General features: G+C 30.7%; 1 long non-coding RNA gene across 1 annotated transcript; it reads left to right on the top strand.

Annotated features, from left to right (window-relative positions):
- The first annotated feature begins 7,764 nt into the window (after nucleotides 1-7,764).
- On the top strand, nucleotides 7,765-13,223 carry LOC127701476 (uncharacterized). Its single transcript, XR_007982055.1, has 2 exons — nucleotides 7,765-7,864; nucleotides 8,807-13,223. It is a non-coding gene; the product is annotated as an uncharacterized LOC127701476 (long non-coding RNA).
- The last annotated feature ends 509 nt before the right edge of the window (nucleotides 13,224-13,732 follow it).

The raw sequence follows: 13,732 nt of genomic DNA, 5'->3' as shown, positions 1-13,732 counted from the left end.
GAATAAATGTTTAAGAAGTCGTAATAAATTCCATTGAGCACAAAATTAATCCAAATCAGATATCATTTATTTTCATATTCTAAAATGCATTTCTTTTTTTGGCAGAAATTACAATAAAAAATATTATCTTGTTTGACTTGATTTAAGATTTACATTGTAAACAATAAAATCTTCAAAAGTGTATTCATACTCGCTATAGTTAGTATTTCTTCTATTTTATGGAATTACGTCCCCATTGAAAAATTCTGGATCCGCCCCTAAAGGTAAGAGAACTTTTGAACTGTGCTGTATATCTGAGGTAGTTTATACACACCTTATTATCCAAATTATAGCACAGTTAGAACAAAGAGGTTTTAAGTGTAAATCAAATAACTCGAGTTGATATCCAGCGATATCCAATTCTCACTCGTTATGAAACCTATAAGTATAATTTCCTTCATAAAATAACACACACACATTCAATCCGATAAGTCGATTATAAAAATGTTCATCATGTTGATAGTGTAAAACATTACTTGCTCGACACAATATGATACTGCAAACAAAATCCCAACCAATTGAAACATCTGATATTTATTTTGACATGTTTATAATTTCGCATTGATATCATCAGATGTCTCAAACATACCGGACATATCTTTCCATTATATGGCCTTATTTTTACTCTACGACTCTGTTCATTTATTAATAGAATTTACACTTAGTATATTCTAAAATGGAGAATTTTGTTATTTGTAAATTTCAGGGACTTAATAATGAGTCCCACCATACACCTTCTTTGGTCTTAGTACCATTCGTTCATTAATTAACTTGCGCCCATCTTCATATCAAGATTTTTGTGTCAATAAAATAGCCTTCTTTTCAAATTGTATTTAATTTAATATTGAACTGCTCGTGAATCAAATTATTTTGTTCTATATTTGGACTTTAGGTAACAATAACAAAAGATTTGAATTTAAATTTCAGTATACCATTTTAAACGATTGGGCAAATTCCCTTTCACTTATACATTTAAAATACACACAAACACCTTCATTAGCCTAATTAAAAACTATTCTTAAGCTGAGAAAAATACATTGGAAAATGTCAGTTTAATATTCACAAATAATTTAACTCATTGAACAAGAAATATTACAAAATCAATTAAAAGGGAAAGCAAACACTCAGCACAAAATCTAAAAACACCTAAACAGAAGACAAACCTGTAAGAGATTCACTTTTTCACTTCCAACAAACCCGGTCGACCAATTAATTAAATAATTACTCGCAAACTCTTAAAATACATCTCCAAATGGAGACACAAAATCCTGTAAAGTAATAACTAACCTAAAAAAAAGATCAAAGAGAGGAAATTGTCATGTTCCAGATGTGTATGCGCTGTGCATTTGAGATGTCGGTGTCCATGGTGTCCGAAGGTAACGGAAAAAGATATTCAGTTAGAAATACAATCTATGATTATACTTTTTAGATAAACACACGTTCGATTACAGAGCTTAAATCATTGTCGCATACACCGCAATTAGTTAAAAAGGTTATGGGGGCAGTATGTATTTTCCTGGGTAGGACTCCGTCATGTGAACAGTCGAGGAAATTACTTGGTAATGTAAATGAATTTTTGCAGCAAATTCAGGCTTATGACAAAGATAATATACCTGTAAATATATAATGAGACCATCTGGATTTTTAAAAGGTATTGGTTTCTTTGCTTCATGTATATTATCATATGTTCGTTATAACTCGTATTGAGACTCAATAACAGCATAGAATTAAACAAGAATCTTTGCAATTTTGATAAAACTACTTTTGGATGTAAATTATTATCACATAAACAAAAATAACGTTTCTCGTGTTGTTACTTTTGGTGAACAGTGTTTATATATCAACCTGTAGATTTTTTCAATGTAAATACTGAAGATCCGAAAATGATTACAAATACCATTATAAATTGCTATTGACTTCTTCACTTAACAGACCGTACTTTCTTGTTTATTTGACCTGTTGATACTAATTGTATTGCTTTTTTGTTATTTAATGTTATTCAGGGTTATATCTGGTCTATATACCAGCTTTTATAAGTGTTTGGTATTACTATAAATTTTCACTTCGTACTATGAACATCAAAATTATTTTTTTTGTAAAAATATTTCCTTTCTCTATTGGAACTGTATACGTATACCTAACAACAAAATTATTTTCATTTACCTGTGTTTAAAGTTATTGCAAACGGCTGATATTTTTGTTCGAGCAGATTGTTTTTCTTTAATTGTTTAACATTTCATTCCGATATAACATGTTACTTTTATTATTCTTCCCTTAGTTTATTTATTTTGTATTTACATTGTATCATAGGTCAAATTTATTTGTTCAGTGTTAATATGTCCTTTGATTGAGTTAAGCTATTTCAGTTGATATTTTATAGTGTGTCTTTCTATGTTGTGGTGTTACACTATTGTTTCAGAAAAAGGGTGAAGGTTTGGTACCATTAAAACGTTTAAACCCGCTGCATTTGTTTGCACCTGTCCTAAGTCAGGAATCTGATGTTCAGTAGTTGTCGTTTGTTGATGTGGTTCATAAGTGTTTCTCGTTTCTCGTTTTTTATATAGATTAGACCGTTGGTTTTCCGTTTGAATGGTTTTACACTAGTAATTTTTGGGGCCCTTTATAGCTTACTGTTCGGTGTGAGCCAAGGCTCCGTGTTGAAGACCGTACTGTGACCTATAATGGTTTACTTTTATAAATTTTGACTTGGATGGAGAGTTGTCTCATTGGCACTCATACCACATCTTCTTATATCTATATGTTAAGTTATAATTTGCCTTTCTTACCAAATAGACATCATGTAAAAGTTAAATATTTCCTAAAGTAAAAGGCTATAAATAACCCCAATTGTTTCTAAAATATCAATAGCTTTCTTTTATAGCTTAATTAGCGGTTTTGGTTTTGTTCATTGTACGGCTTTGTCGTATTTTCTTAAATAAGATGACAGTTGTGTCTTCAAAAATCTACATATATCGCTTTCTTTTTATATTGAACAATACTGTAAACACCGTAAGGCTGCTGTTTTAAAATCTTTGCTTGAGTAAACGTGGTTAAAACATTCCTTACAGAGGGGGAAATCTCTATATATTTTCTGTAATGTATGAGATGTAAACAAAAATGTTTCTTAAAAAAATACTGTTTGCACGATGTTCAGTTTCGATATGAATAAACGTCATTGAGACAGCAACCTAATAAGACAGATAATAATTAAAAAAAAACATCAAGGGGTCAAAATACAGTCTTTAATAAAAGACAGGTGTCTACATTGTATGTCAAGCTCTGCATCGTTCAGAGTCTAAACATGAAAAAGTTAGCAGAAACGCAAATAAAATTAATCTGTCATTAAGCAAAAACATTGACCGATAGCCTGAAATGCAATGGGATAACTTTGTGGCATTTTTCTCTAATTATAGACCAATGTACATCAATGTCATAATCTGAATGAATCTTTATATTTTCATTTCAGCCGGAAGTAATAACAAAGATACGCAATGAATATACAAGTGACACGGATTTTAGTATTGCAAAAGCGAAGACAGTGTCAATGGCAATATGGAAGTTATGATCATGGGACTTATTGCTATGGAAAAATATGATAAACTTAGGGAAATCTGCCGAAGGAAATTAAGCCATATAGGCCTTAATGCATAAACAAAAAATCGCATATATCTCTATGTGTATAACTTAAATAAACAATAGAATAATTGCTTTTCTTACAACCTGTGACAAGTTTATTTGGAATACTGATGTTCTTGCTAGTCTCTTCCCAAATGTACGGACACGGTATGAATAGCATATGAATATGAAATCAAATGAATCATTTGACATGAAAATTGTTCATTACAAAATCATCGTTTGTTACTTTTTTTGTCATAATATTCATTTTTTTTTTAACTTATATGTGTATCATAATAGTCTCCATACTAGTATATAATTCACTGCATTAAAAAATCTTCTTGTCAGGAACATGGAGTCTCGTATATTGTAACTGGATCCCTGTGGTGCTATCGTATTGTTAGAGGTGCTGATGCTTTGATAAAAGTTAACAGCGTACGAGAATATACACACAATCAAACTATAATTATATACAGTAATAGAAATAGATTACATAGGTGGAAATATTTATCAAAGGGTCCAAACTTTATAGAGCATTTGGATTCCCACGAACTTAACGTATATGAAATATGGACAAATGGTTGTAAAGATGTTTTTTTCTTGATTCATAATGTGAGTGATATACTGTTATTTTTTGAAATTAATTGTATGTCTACGTAATCCTGATTGTGAAATAAACTTTGTTTAAGATTTTATATAACCATATTTTATACGTTCAATCTCATATGTACGACATTCATCTGAGATTTGTATTGGTGTCATTTTAATCTTTTATTATTATAGTCATGTTATAAGTCGCTGAATGTATTTCTTTTTTGGTTCATTGAAATTGTCAGTAGTTACAAAAATACAGGTTTACGAAGTCCCTATATATTGACCATGAAATTCGTTCTTCTTTATTTCCCTTAATCATTTAATTTTATTTTACTTCATAAATCATATAATATTTTTTTATTCCATAAATCGTTTTTTAAAAGAAAGGGTAATACCGTACATATATTGACATTTTTCTTTTACAAATATGCATCATAACCATTTGTCACTCTGTTTAGAAAATAAGTAGTGTTTGTTTAAACGGTTCATGTTTCAGTTTTTTTTCGAAATCTATATAGAATTGGTAATCATTTGTCACACAATACAGAATACATTTTAAATGTCGCCAACGAAGGTTAAACCAAAGTCGAAAACAGTCGGCTTTTTTAGATATTGAAATGAATTTAAAGAGACGCAGTATATGTAAAAAATGAATGATTTTGAAATACAAAATGTAAACACACGTGTATTACCCATTACAAAGTTACTTACTATTTATATCTGCTGAATGACTAATGTATCGTTTTAAAAATAAAGACTCAAATTACAATTTTTACAAGTTTAAAGGTTATTAATAATGCAATTGGGTCAACCAAAACCTGACATGATATTTATTGTAAAATTAAATTCTAAATATGATTTCAATTGTTTTCAATGACAGCAAGAGGGCTAAATACTATCTGACAATTAATCTACGTTAGGATGAGTTGATTCGCTTATTTCCTGTATTTGGAAAAACCTTTCGGAATTTTGGGTCCTCAATGCTCTTCAACTTCGTACGTTATTTTGTCCTTTTTAACTTTTTTGGTTCGAGCGTCACTGATGAGTCGTTTGTAGACGTAACGCGCGTCTGGTATACACAATTTTAATCATAATATCTACGATGAGTTTATCTATGATTTCACCGAAATTAGACTTGTAATGATCAATACGTCATGTGCCACTGGTGGAACAGAAACTTCCGGAGCACCTGGGTTTATCTCTGGTTTTGGGTTAAGGTTCGTGTTGCAAATCTATTATAGTTTTCTGTGTAGTGTTTCATTTACTTTTTGGCCTTTCGTCGGTCTTTTCTTTCAACATGTTCATTGCATTGTCAATTTTTTTTCGAATTATGTTTTTTAATTGCCCCTTTAGTTTCAGTTTTCTTTTTTATTTAAGAGAAAACATATGAAACTAACTGCGCATTGTTGTTGTTGTTTTTTTTTTGGTATCATGTAGTCTCAATTACTATGACAGTGTCTTGTTTTTGTATATAATTGATTTAGTTTTAAACGGTAGATTTAGTTTGAAGAACCAATAGTCCGATTTTAAAAACGGCACTTTTTCAATCAATCTATCTATCAATAAAACTGATACTTTCTTAAAATAATGATTTTGTTCAAGTTGAACCAAATTGTCCAAATTTGAACGACTCAGAGTGCTAAACTTAAACCAGCGCCTTTGCATACAAATGAAAGACAGACAAGTCTACAAAATGCTGTATAAAAAACTTATTAATAAGACTGACAAAACGAAACACACTAACAATCGGGAGTGATATCAGGTGCTAGTTTAGGTGTTAGTAGCATCTGCTGACGTTCAAAATTTTAAAATAATTTACTGATGAAAATCGGGTAGTACCTATCTTTAAGTCAGATGAAACCAGTTTCTTTTAATTGTTACAATGTTTTGAATTGATGCATACATATAATATATTAAAGGGGCATTAGCTACGATATATATATATATATAAAAAAAAAAAATAGAATATGATTTTTTTTTATTCAATCATTAATGAAAGTGAAATAGTGAAATGATAATTCGCTTTTAGCAGCCATTTTAGTTCAATTTTGTCAAAATAAGCTATGAAACATCGCTGATGAATTATTCAATTGCAAGTGAATAATTCGACCTCATTGAATCCGTATTCATGTGACCTTCAATTTAACCCATTAGTTAGAGATTGGCTACGCATGTATTAGTCGTGTTCAGCCATTAAAAGGAAAAGAATGTCAACATTGAAAGTGAAACAAAGGTGAACCATTTCCTTGACTGATTCGATCCACCAAAAATCATTCTTATACAGGTAAAAACGATGATTAACTTATTTTTTTTAACTTATAACATGAAATCAAACAGACCTATAAAAGTCTAACTGCACGAGGTTGCTATCTATTTATATTTATGTTTATGTTTATATCAGGTTATGTGACCGTCGGCAGTCTTCGGAGGTCATCTCGATGGTTAATTAGATGGCGTCTAGACTAAAATACACACAAAATGCTGTTAATTGTTTATTTCAAACTTATTGTAATTTGGATATACGTTTAAGCATGTTATAAATCAAATATGAGAATTTGAGTAAAATCGGTGAACATGAATCATCGACAACAAATATTTTATTCTGTGATTGTTGATCGAAAACTTTGCCGAAGACAAGAAGATTTGATAAGGATAAATAATTTTCTTTTTAAAGAAAGGGCATGTACACGTGTTTTGTAGTACACTTGTTTTGTAGTAAAATGTTGCCATTCAAGTATATAAAACATATTGAACATTTAAAAAAATTGAAGGGTCATATGACTTTAAAGATACCTATAATAATTCCATGCTTTAAAAAACCCATGTCTCAACAGTAGTATTCGAGACCAATCAAATGTATGAAATGCAAAAAGCATTGGATTGCAAAAAATAAACCCACATTAACATTACAAAATACATTTGTATATCAAAGCAACTTTGCAAATGATTTAAAATGACATTACAAAGGATCCTAAATTACGAAGAGAATTCCAAGTAGGTTAATATTGCCATCTTTTCGCTACATTTCAAAATCTGACATAAAGGAATCAAAACTGCTGAACTTTTAATACATGTATTTTGAAAGAATTAATCTAAATATCTGCGTTTATTCAATCTCTAAAATGGTGCAAAAACTTGAAATGCAACTCAAATGAAAAAAAAAAAACCCAAACCGTTTACTTCATTTTTTAAATGGTTATATGGAGTATATGCATCAATGAGACAGTGTTTTGTAAGAGCCTTGTCAGAATACACCTACAACTTGACGATGACTGAAGCTTTCATTACAACGCTAACATCAATTCATCTTATTTGTTGACATAATAATAATAGAGTTAATTGGGGCTTAACCGATTTAACATTAATTGACTTATGACTTATAAATGAAACACGAACATTGAGTATCCATAGTCAAAGTAAAGTTAGTTTATTTACATTGTTCGCCTCGTTTGTTTATATAAAATTAGGTGTTTTCCTATCTAAATATAATGGGGATTTCCATATAAAAATAAATCCCACTCATGACAACAAGACCTGTGGTTTCATGGCTGACATAATTTGAACATAATTCATTGAATAATCACGGATATGACAAAATTGGCTGCATCAGAAAATGGTATGCAATTTTTATTTAGAAAAAAAGAGTAAAATGCATGTATAGTATTAAACTTGTCAATACACTAAAAATACGTAGTACTGCATAGTAATACTTTTGTACAATTTACGTCTTTCTTCTATCAGGATTGTGAACATTTTCCAATAGCCGTTCTTAATTTGTACCTATATAGATAAGAACACTTTTCAAATCAATGTTTATCAACGTTTTTTTTCTTCAAGCAATCTTTACATGAAGTTTCAAACCATTATAACTATTAATAGATCGTCAAATTTTTTTTGTCCCCAGAAACTATTTGTTCATTTTTATTATTATTAAAGTCAATTAAAAAATATATGCTGTTGTTCCCATTGATAATCATAATATGAATTTTGAAATTGATGTATGGCGCCTTATTAAAAAAGAAATAAATGAATACATACGATGTTCGGACTATGTACTTGTATTGATAGCTCTGCTGTCAAGTTTGTGAACTAAATCCAAAATACAAGTTCAAAATGTACGGTCCGACAACCTGTATTGGTTCTATCTATAAAAGAGAGGCGAAAGAAACCAAAGGAACATCCAAACTCATAATTTGAAAACAAACTCGTCCGACAACGCCATGGCAAAATACTAAAAAAGACAAAAGACAAACAACAGTATACGAAACACAACAGAAAACTAAAGACTGAGCAGCACGATGCTCACTAAAAACCGGGGGTGATCTAAGGTGCTCCGGAAGGGTAGGCAGATCCTGCTCCACATGTTTCTCATTAAAGAAAGTACAAACCCGGTGATAAGTCTAATTCGGTAGGTCATATTCGAGGATATAAATGAGTTATTTTTGATAATAAGAACCCGCCAAAAAAAAAGAAAAAAAAAGAGAACAAATGAAAATGGAGCAAAATAAAACTAAATGAGAAAAAACACAAAGTGGCTTATTGTTAACTTACGTTTCAGCCAAAGCGAGGATGCAAAGAATATAAATGTGAGATATTAATCAGCCAGTCAAAAAACATAACCGATCTACCGGAACCTGAAACCAGGGGATTATTTGTCATTAAAGAATGCAATGTTGTTATTTACATTGGCCAATCACAAGACTGTATACGGGAGAGAATACTAAGCCACTTAGGAGGCTATGATGCTCAAGACATTGGTGAATACCTGAAAGATATGGATAGCGACGAAAAAGATAGAAATATTTCAATAGCTTGGGTAGAAATCATAAGACCTCGCTGTGATGAACATCACTATATCAAATGCATTGAAAAACGACAAGGGAAATGGCCAAGGTTTAACAGAAAGCGTGGCAGACCTAAAAAGACGCCATACAGCGCGAAATCTTGACTTTTATATACATATATACTAAATATCAGAATATTTGTTTAAAAATGCTTCACATTAGTTTTTGTCATAAACGATAAGATTTGGATAACGACAAAAAGAGATGAAAATTCAAATATCATTATTAGACCTAGCTGCAATTTACAGATGTAACCCTTTCATTCGATTCGCCCCCAAATAAGGTAAACGTACTATTCACACATTAATAGGGTTGTTTAGATACCTAACTACCCAAGCTACTGATGTAAGTTGGTTTAAAGTCATTATTGATTATAAGCTCATTTAGGCCATTGCATTAATATCTTTTCACATTTAAAAAACAAATGCGTATATTGAAATGTCAGCCGTATTAGTTTTATCGCATTGTTAATCCACCATGTACTCAACAGAAAAAGTTAAGGACACCCATTTGAAATTTTCCATTAAAATTGTATTACAGTTCCTCTGACTGTGCAAATCATGGACTTTAAAGTGATACTTTTAAACATAGTTTTCTTTGGTTATTGACAACTGGTATTAACGTATTAAAGAGTAATGTTCCTATCGGAATATCTTCCTCGTAAATGCAGTAATGATAGTCAAATGGTGTAAGGATCCACTGAAATTAACAAAACAATGTCAATGCCTTACACATAGGTCTTGCAGCAGGAATCTTAATAGGGGGTCTAGAAAGTTAACAATTATACGTCCCTAGTCGTTAGGTAATAAAAGAAAAGCATTCGTCATATAAAAATTTATTAAGTTTAAAGAATTCATTATATATACACCAAGACGGTCACGTTAATCTGTTAATCTGCGTGATTTAAAAATACTTATAGACTCAGGTCAACATGTTTATAAGTTATACAAATCATTTAGGAAGGAAAATACGTTTAGTTACTATTTGTTTTCTTAGTTGTAATAAGGAAAGTCACAAAAATTGAATATTATATTGCAATTCTCAAGCCCTGATATCAGAGAAACGGATCATTTATATTTATCTATGCTAAACTTTTATGCACTTACCAAATTCAGATCGTTGATAAGGAGAGTTAAAAATATACCCCATTCTTGTATATTCAGTAGTACTTTAATACCACAGAAAATGTTTGTCAGATTCTTTATTTTGTTGCATTTCTACGATGAAACAGAGAACAGTAAGGATCTTTCTAAAAGCCTCACAAAGTTTATCAAATATAAAAATAAGAAGATGTGGTATGATTGCCAATGAGACAACTCTCAACAAGAGACCAAATGACATATAAGTTAACAACTATAGGTCACCGTACGGCCTTAAATAAATAGCTTTTCCACACATCATATGCAAAGAAAACGTTTTTGAAAGAATCACCCCATGCAAACTGCTTTTGCTGTAACAGACTGTCTTTAATATTTGTATTACAAAATGTTTTCTTTACCAAAAATCAAAGGACAGGTACGATAAAGCGATTGATCTATTGACTGAAACTAAATCATGTACAGCAGTATTACATCATATATAATTTGAACAATTCAAATTTTGATAGTTGGATGAAAGGTTTTTTAGTTTTCAATACCAAAACCTTGTTACTGGTTTAATCATATTATTGCCTGTAGAGTCCATGTAAATCCTTTCAAAGGCATGCTTGTATCGAATATATTGAACTTGAAACTTGAAACTTGTCTTTATGTATTTCAAGTTATCAAATAAAATCTTGAAAAAACTCCTGACCTAAATTTTGAACATAATGTTTATGTTGTATACTTTTATCAGATCTATATACCAATATGACAGTACGTTTTAAATCCATCAACCTTTGACACTTAGTCTAGCATACAAACAACAAAACTCCATTACATGTCTCCAAATATTTTAGATTTGCAAGTTTATTTGATTTCGAACACAGAACTACTAATAATTATATGTTTGGAATGCGCCGGAGCCTTCTGGCGCTTTAAATTAAATTCGCCGCATCATGTGATTTGCACAAACAATTCTTTTATTCATGACAGGTATCACATGAAATTCTATCATTCTTCTTCGCCTAAAGATAGTTATAACAACAATGGTATAAAACATTGATTTCATGATATAATACATGTATTTTGTTTGCATCAGTCATGTATGTTAAAAGGTATGGCCAATTTCCCCTGCGTTTGTTTCACACCAGGGACATTTTCCAATGGTCCTCCAATCTTTACTTCGTAGATTGATATGTAGTCGTTTGAATCTTATAGTTTTATATTTCCACTTTTGATAAAAATGGAGATAGCTATATATTTGATATCCAAGTGTTATTTATGGTCTATCTCCCTATAAAACTACTGGTATAGTACGAGATTTCTACACTCTATACAACTACCGGTACAATACCAGATTTCTACACTGTATACAACTACCGGTATAATATGAGATTTCTACAATCTACGAGTTTTTGTCAGAAATACACTGTTCTATCTCCACACTCCCATAAAAGCTTATTCGTCTAGTAAGTTCAGAGAACAATATTTTTATAATGTTGTATCTCCACTATTTTTCATGTATTTTGCTGTTAACTATTTTTTTATCAAAATCATCTTATGGGCAATTCTTAGCAAATTAAGCTGTCCAGAATAGGGGATATTACACAGTTAATAAATCCAGGGTCTATCTCCAATAGAAATATAGGGATGAATTTCTAAAACAACATTGCTTGTGAGAAGTGTTCTCTCTCTCCAAAAAGGGGATGGTTTATTTATTTAAGTTGCTTGTCTTTTAAAAAAACAATTGAACAAAGAGTAACTCTTTATGTATACGTAAATTCGATTCTTATATAACTTTTTATCATGTCTCAGTCAAATATTTATGATATTGCACTTTTAAACTTCATATTCAATTTCAAAACAGTTAGAAAATGGAGAAATACATCATTATAAGATTCACACGTGGATGTGTATATGTTTGAACAACATTTTGGCGTTATTTCTGAACTTGTGACCATAATTAAAATTTATTTTGAAATTATTCCATATATTGTCTTTCAGAAGAACTAGAAATGTTTTGGTTAATTTTATCCTTCGATTCAAAATTTACATAACCATGTAAACCGGTCACTAAGGGTTGTCTTGGACAGTGTGAAATTTTTGCTCAATGTTGGAGACCCCGTTGTGAACCTGAGACTAGGAACAGCAATACAAGCACTATTTCTTAGCAGAAAATATAACATTAATATTGATTTCCTGGAATACCAATCTATACTGCATATGATACCGAAAGCTTGGAAAGATCTAACTGCTTCAGAGAAATAAAATGCATATCAACTGAAAAAATTGAATTTATTAAAAATAATAAAAAAGCATGTCAATTCTTTTATATAAAAAAAACTTTTCAAGGTATACAGAAGGTCCTACAAAACAAGAAGAACAAATGTGTAAAGAACTGAACACTCATATAGAAAATTGAGATTTCATTTTTAGTTTATTCTTTTGTTGTAATAAAAACTACAAATTTAGTATGTTCCAGTTTAAAATTTTACATGTAACTCTTGCTACAAATGCATTATTGTATAAATGTAGGTTAAAAAAACAATTTATGTAGTTTCTGTAATGAAACTAAGGAAACTATGGGTAATCTTTCCTGTGAATGTACTCCAGTTAGACATTTATGGATAGAAATTTCAGCACTCTTTCAAAATAAATGTAATTTGACTATGATATTAAATGCAAAAGTATTTGTTCTTGGGTCAGAGTCATGGGATGTATTCACTGTTCTGGTTACATGTCCTTTCATTGTCAACTCTTACAGGTGCAATTAGTATTATTAAAAATACCTACCAAATAGAAAAAAAATATCTACCTCCTCTTACAGATCACCAAAAGCAAGAAAGTAATTTGAGAGTTAATGGAAATGGACTAAAAACTTAGTTTATATGTGAGGAGAGATATATCCGTTTGTAATCATCTAAGGCATTATAATAATTCATGTAGAATTAATAATATGATGCACATCATAATTGTACATTGGTTTATGTGTATTATTGCATTGATATCGATTATGTATATTGATATTGTTATTAATATAGTTTTATATATATTTTTTGTCTCATTGTTTTGGAATGGTCTACCTTTGACTATGGTTTTTGTCTTGCCTGCGACGGAAGAATGCGAGACATAGGGATTACGATCCAGCGACGGCGGCTGCGGCGGTGGCGTGATCTATTTGTATAAAGCTTTATATTTCAGAAGATAGAAGACCTGGATGCTTCATACCTTGTATGCAGATACCTTATGCTACGAAGTTTCCGTCTGTCATATGTCCATTGTCCTTGACCTCATTTTCATGGTTTAGCGACTGCTTGAAAAAGTTTTTTTTTTTTATCATGTGAATTTCTCACTTATCATGAGAAATATGATAACTATATTTATTATATGGGTTCCTTGCAACGTCTACATGTCCTTCAGACAGGGTTAACCTGATCATAGATCAGTGATCAAGGTTAAAGTTACGTGACAAGGTCTGTTTCTCAGATGTCATAATCAGTAGGTCAACTATACGATTGTAACGGGTACATGTCAGTCTAGCAGGTTTCATCGGACCTTGAC

Source organism: Mytilus californianus, unplaced genomic scaffold, assembly GCF_021869535.1.
Source record: "Mytilus californianus isolate M0D057914Y unplaced genomic scaffold, xbMytCali1.0.p SCAF_1, whole genome shotgun sequence".
NCBI lineage: Eukaryota > Metazoa > Mollusca > Bivalvia > Mytilida > Mytilidae > Mytilus > Mytilus californianus.
This window is presented reverse-complemented; position numbering and strand designations above follow the sequence as displayed.